Here is a 6,495-nt window from a genome sequence, read left to right as displayed (position 1 = left end):
GTGTCGCTGGCCGCTTTGCCCCGCGAGGAGCTCGGCACAGAAAGCAGAAGGGGACGGGGGAGAGCTGCAAGGACAGGCGGCTCCGCTCCTGCAAAAAAAAGAAAAAAGGCTGAGCGCGGCTTGGCTCTGCGCGCGCGGTCACACATTTGCGGCGCTGTGGCTTTAAGAGATGGCTGGCTCCAGGTTGCAGCTGCTGTTTCTGTGCTATGGAGACAGTGGAGATTCATTACTCCTAAAACACAATGGGCATTTATCACCCTGTGGTGTTATTCAAATTCAGTACCAATTGAAGGCCATCCCCATTCTTTTCTAGCCTCCTCTGCAACCCATTTATTGTTGTGGGCTTCAACTAAAAACCCGTCAGGACCCAAGTGCAGCCCCCAGAGCCTTCTGCAATGTGCTCGTCTCGGCAAGCCCCGTCCAGGAGGACCAGCTCCGCCGCTGGCACCAGCAGCCATGGAGCCGGGAGCCTTGGCGGATTTGGGAAGCGCTTGGGTGGGAAGGATACAACATGGAGAAAGAGAGAGCTGCCGGTGGACGCGAGCAGCAAGAGACCTTTTTTGTTTTTAATGGGAAAAACTGAAATCTCTCCCCCCAGCAAAAAGGAAAAAAAAAAGTCACTTGGGGGATGTTTGTGAGGAGCTGCAGGCGCAGGTATTGGAAAGCCCGGTGTGTGGATGTGCATGCCTCTTCTGCATGACTTTAGCAAATGGGGGTTAACAGGTGCAGAACAAATAGATCTGGGGCTTGGGTTTTAAACACATGCTGGAAATAGACTCTTTTCTCTGGGGGGACCCCTGCCCTTTGGCTGGGTTTTGATTTTTGAACCAGTTAATAAAATCATAGTTATCTATAGACCTTATAGATATAACGGTGTGTAACTATGTCTAGTTAGAGATCTATGGAACTGGATATAAATGGGGTGTTTCAATATTTTTCCATTATGTCCATATATAGATATAAATCTGTGCATGTATATATTTAATTATAACTACTCTTTCTTTATCTATAGGGAAAAAATCACTGAAACAGTTTAGATAATTCCATATCTATAGATAGCTAGATATCAGATTATATCCTCTAAATCTACAATTATATATAATGTACTGTGTCAATATTTTTCCATGTAATATATTATATTACTTGGAAAGAGATATTATTTATAATCGATATCTATGTTTTGTTTGTTATGTTGAATTGTGTGTGTGTGTATATATATATATAGCGTTTCAATCGTTTCCCCATATAGTTAGATACCTATTTATCCGATTATATAATCTGCCTCTATATAATATACCTTAGCTATCTATATGGGAAAGCTAGTGAAACACACACGTGTGTGAATATGTATATGAAAATATTGAACCGCCTCAAAGATGCATGATCAATTTCCAAGTGGAATTAGAAAGCCAACAATTTAAAGACAGAAAAAGGAAACCAGTTTACTCTGTTTGCACAGGTGCTGATGCTGATATTTATAGATAAGCAAACGGTACATAATTTGTGAGGAAAACGAAAAAAGCAGATTCGTGTTTGTTTAAAATGTTGGGGTTTAAGTCTGATGCGTTATTTTCTAACTAAAGAGGGAAAATGTTCTGAACTTAGTGAAGAAGCTGCATTTGGAGGGAAGGATTGTTACCGGTGAGAATCCGATTTGGATCCCCCCCCTCCCCCTTTATACATCTGCAGATCTTTATGAAGAGATTTTAAAATACACGGATTTAAAAAACATGCTGTTGGAAATTATTTATTTTTGTAAAAAGAGGGGGAATTCGATTCGATTTTATAGACGGAATGAGGAGAAAATCGCAAGCTTGTTCTCAGAGTGTCGGGTTTGTGTAGAGGGAAGGGGACATCCATATACAAACTTGCCATCAAAGGCTGAGATTGGAGTTCCTTTCTTCTTATTATTACAAGTAATTCCCCTCTGCACTTCCACACACACAGACACCCCAAAAGAGAGAAAATCACAGACAGTAACCGTTCAAATTTCTGTCTACATTTTTTCCACGAATTATTTCTAAAAAAGATAAAAACAAGAAAAAAAAAATACCCCTTTCTTGATTCAGATGCTCGACCAGGAATGTAGTACCGTATATATTCTAGGGAATTAAATCATTTGGGGTTTGAGGGTGACATGAAATCTCTCAAATCAAATTAGGGACTAGAAGCTTTACAGCAATGATCAGAAAGTTGTTCAGGATGAAGGGAGAGTGTTATCTCCATGTTACACCTTCCTCTAAAGGAATTGAAATACGGGGCTGTGAAGAGCCGCTGACACGAGGGTTTTGGAGAAGGCTCGGTGCGTGGAGGTGCCCCGAGTGGGGAAGGACGACGGGGGCTGCATGTGTGTGTGTTTGTGTTTTCTAGGAACCAGCCCGGATTTTCCTGGAAGATGCCTTGCCAAGCCTGGAATGCAGGAATCTCTGCTCCTGATTGTCCAAACGCAATTCTTGTGCAATGGAATCATACAAACCAAGAATTGTGTCTGGACATCTGTGGCAGAGATTTCACCTTCATCGTTTTGGTTTAGGGAGTTGATCTGAGGCCAAACAAATCCCTTCATTCCCTGGACCCTGTGTGCAGCAAGGTAATAAATATTCGTCACTGACAACCGCTAAACCCCCTCCTCTCAGAGGGATCTCCACAAGTCTCTCTACTCTCAGCGTTTGTAGGTCTAAATATGTTTTTTTTTTAAATAATTCCCTCTGTTTAGCTCCAACAGATATTTCAGTTCTGATGCGTCAGATAGTTGCTAGTAAAAGACTGTCCATGTTGCTCAGAGAGATTTTGTTCTTTGAAACGAATAACACGTTTAACCGCTGAAAATATTTTGTGTATATATTTAATTCTAACCTAGCTCGCTGGGTCTAAATCATCGAAGATTTTAATAAAAAATTCGGTTTAAACTTTCCACCGGTTTTCTTTTTATCTGCTTTAAAATCAAAACTGTTGAAGGGGAGGGGAGTAATTTTAAAACGTTTTTCAAATCTTTTCTGGCGGCTGTTGTTGTTGTTGTTTTTTAAACAAGCCCGGTGTTGTTATTTTACTCAACTGAAATTGTCTGGGAAAAAATCTACATCAATAAAAATATCAGCGGTAAAAAGATGAAGCAATAAAACGTTTTGATAATAATCAGAATTATGGGGAAAGTTGACTTTCCCAGTAAACCAGATTAAATAGATCTGATTCAAAGGGTGTCTAAAAAACGAACCCTCTTAGCATTCTTCTGGAGAATTGCTTAAAAAAAAACCCACTAGCCACTATGATCTTTAATTTCCTCTTCGCTGCGAGTAGACCGCTGGGGAAACCCCCGATAACCACTAATTTGTTTGCAATAGGGTTTTGATCGGACCGAGGGAAAGTCAGCACCGTTTGGGAAGCCTCTAAAGTGAAGGTGATCAAATGACACCAGCGTCCGGGCTGCCCTCGCTCCGGTTTTGTGGCGATGTGCTGGGAGGAGAGGAGTTTTGCTGTGTGCTTCCAGCCACAGGGGGAAAGCCCGCTCCCTCTCTCCAAGCGGGTGTCCATTCCCCAGCTCCTGCACGAGCACCCTGCTGCTAGAAGGGGGGAGCCTAGTGCTGGCAAAGCTGGTGGGTTTCGGGCTGCTTTTCCATTCCCCGGGGCAGGGACAGCACAGCACGCAGCATCGCATGCAGGAAAGGGGAAGGGTTTCCTTTGCCGCTGTGCTCTGCGCTTTCGGGCGCTGGGTCCAGCTTCCCTTGGACCCGATCCCCCCTGGCAGAATCGCTGCCACCCCCACCCTCTTTTTCGAAAGGAGAGGGAGAGGATCAGTCCCGTTGGGAAGTTTCTCCGCCACCATCGCGGGATCGGAGCCAGGGATCTCATCCCCCCCCCCCCCCAGTGCAGAAGCACGTGTGGAAAAACCAGCCAACCCCGCCCCCAAAGCGCGATCTCCATTTTAGGGGGTGCATGTGTGCCCCCCCCCGCCCCGGCTGAGCTGCGTGGGAGGGAGGGAGGGAGAGGTGGAGAGAGGCCAGGCCAGGCGCGGCTGGCACCGCCTCTGGGGCACCTCGGCCGGGTGTGGGAAGCTGCAGCAGGGGAGAGCCCCCGAGAGATGCCAGCTCCGGGCTGGCTCCTTTGAACCCACGCGCCCCCCTGCCCGCCGCGCAGTCACCCCACAGCCTCCTCCCACCCGCGCAGAGGGGCCCTGCCCCACGCCCCCCCCCCAGCCGAGGGGTTCCCAGACACCCTCCCCCCCCACCCGCAGTCTGCCCGGCTGCTCAGATCCGTCCGCAGCCTGCGCGACCCCGCTATGCGGCAGGGAGCCGGCCCGGAGCTGGCAGCCCCTGGAGCGGTGGGGGTGGGAGACCCGAGGCCAGGAAGGCCCGGGGCTGGGCTCCGAGCCAAGCAGCCCGAGCTCTGCCCCTCCCTCCCGCAGGGGCACTGGCAAAGCCGACATAGGCCCGGCCTTGCAGCCGCCCCATCCACTCCCGGGGCTCGGCGCTGCAGCGCCCTTTGCCGCCCCATCCACTCCCGGGGCTCGGCGCTGCAGCGCCCTTTGCCGCCCCATCCACTCCCGGGGCTCGGCGCTGCAGCGCCCTTTGCCGCCCCATCCACTCCCGGGGCTCGGCGCTGCAGCGCCCTTTGCTACCTGCGCCAGGGAGAGACCAGCCCCTAGCAGCGGCCACCGGCTCGGGCTGGGCTGGAGGGGGAAGCCGGCGCTGCGGGGCCCCGGCCAAAGGGGTGTAGGGGGAACCGGCCCTTGGCTGCTGCTAACAGCAGGGAGGAGGGGAATAGAGCCTGCAGCATGGGGAACAGCAGAGGACTCCTGGGCCCCGGGTCCGGGCTCTCTCGGGTTGCCAAGCCAGGTGGTGAGAAGAACAGCAGGGCGGCTGCAGTGTCTGAACTCATCCATCCCCTTCCACCCAGGCAGCAGCCCCCAGCAAACCGCCCCCTCTGGTTTAAGGGGCAAAGCCTCGTAAAGCTCCTGACGCTGCTGGGGCAACCCAGGAAACAGCCGAGGAACAACAAGCCCCCTTTCACCAAGGATCCAGGCAGGACAAAGAATGAAACAGGCCCGTGGCTCAGAAACTTCTGCAGGGACAGGAACTGGCCACAGCATTTCCCACGCCTTGCCCTGGCATTTCTAGCTTTTCTTGCACTGAGCAGCACTTCTTACTGCCTCTGGACTAATCCTTCCGGGGGCTGTCTGCACTCTTACGATTAAGGCAAGTAAGATTTCCCAGGGAAGAAACTCCTCCTGTGGTAAGTGACCAAAAGGAAGAGTCAGAGAAAACCCCTCTAAAGCCCAAATACAGCTTAGGGCAGGAAAGGGCTGTGAGGCAGGACTACACCCATCTCCTTCCACCTCCACCTGTTTTCAAGTCTTACCCACACTTGAGTATTCTCAGCCCGTGCCTAGCTTGATCTAGAATCCTTATGTGTTGTTTGTCCCCTTCCTCCCTGCAGTTTCACTCGGTGAAATGAATGACAGGTAAATTCAGAACCAATAAAAGCCTTTGGCCTGTGTAATGCACAGCTGCAGCATGGCCGAGTCAAGGGCTGCAGCTGGATTTGACAGAGGCGGATGACTAATTTTATTACCCATAATGCTCAGCGCTCTCCACCTTGAAAGCACTTCAGAAACATTCACAAGTTCATCATCATAATTCATAGTTGGGTTTAGTTATGCATCCTAGGACCTGGTAAACATCTCTTGGCATAAACCCATTGCTAGAGAGGTCAAACAGGAGAGTGTCTCCCCCCTCCCTTTCCACCATACAGAATGCAAATTTGTTAGGTGCAGCACACAGAAGGATTAATGTATTGGCCACATACATTACCAGTGGCAGGGTGCAACATCTCAGCTACTAAATAGCAGCTCGGGAGAGACCCCAGCTAGGAAGAGCAGGTAATAGTGCAGGCGACAAGTATTTGAAAGAGCTTGTGCAATACCTGATTGTCTTACATGTGGCTGTAATCAGTGCTACAGTCCTGATGGAGGTGCACTGGCAGAGAAACATGGAGGAGCAGGACTGGAAGAGGAGGGGTGGGGGATATACTAGTAGGCAAAGGACCAAGGAAGATCGCTAGACTGATATAGATGGAGGACGCTTGCCCAACATATTCCAAACCTTGGTTCACACCCCTGCTATCAGCTCCTCAGTTTTATTTACGGGAATCTTACCCTTTGCCCCTCCTGTACTTTGGCTGTGGAGTTTGGGCCAATGTGTATTTTCAGGGAAATTGGTGGAAGTCAAACAACATCCTTAGTTTGTTAAATACAAACCTCCACTTCAGCCACAGCAATAACAAAGCTTTCTCAGGAGGTAGACAACACTGGGAAGTCTCACCTTCCTTTGGGGAATGGGTTTAAAAGATGCATACTATTGGATTTTGCCACATTTTCATTATTGTTTTCAGTATGTTCCAGCCCCTCCACCCTTAGATTTCTGCAGCAGTTTTTGATGAGCAAAGCCAGGATGGCTGGTGCTGACCGGCTCTGCAGCAGTTCTGGGCTCCACATCTCTG

The sequence above is a fragment of the Malaclemys terrapin genome, chromosome 17 (genome assembly GCF_027887155.1).
Source record: "Malaclemys terrapin pileata isolate rMalTer1 chromosome 17, rMalTer1.hap1, whole genome shotgun sequence".
Taxonomy (NCBI): Eukaryota; Metazoa; Chordata; order Testudines; family Emydidae; genus Malaclemys; species Malaclemys terrapin.
The sequence above is the reverse complement of the archived record's forward strand: the minus strand, read 5'-3'. Positions refer to the sequence as shown.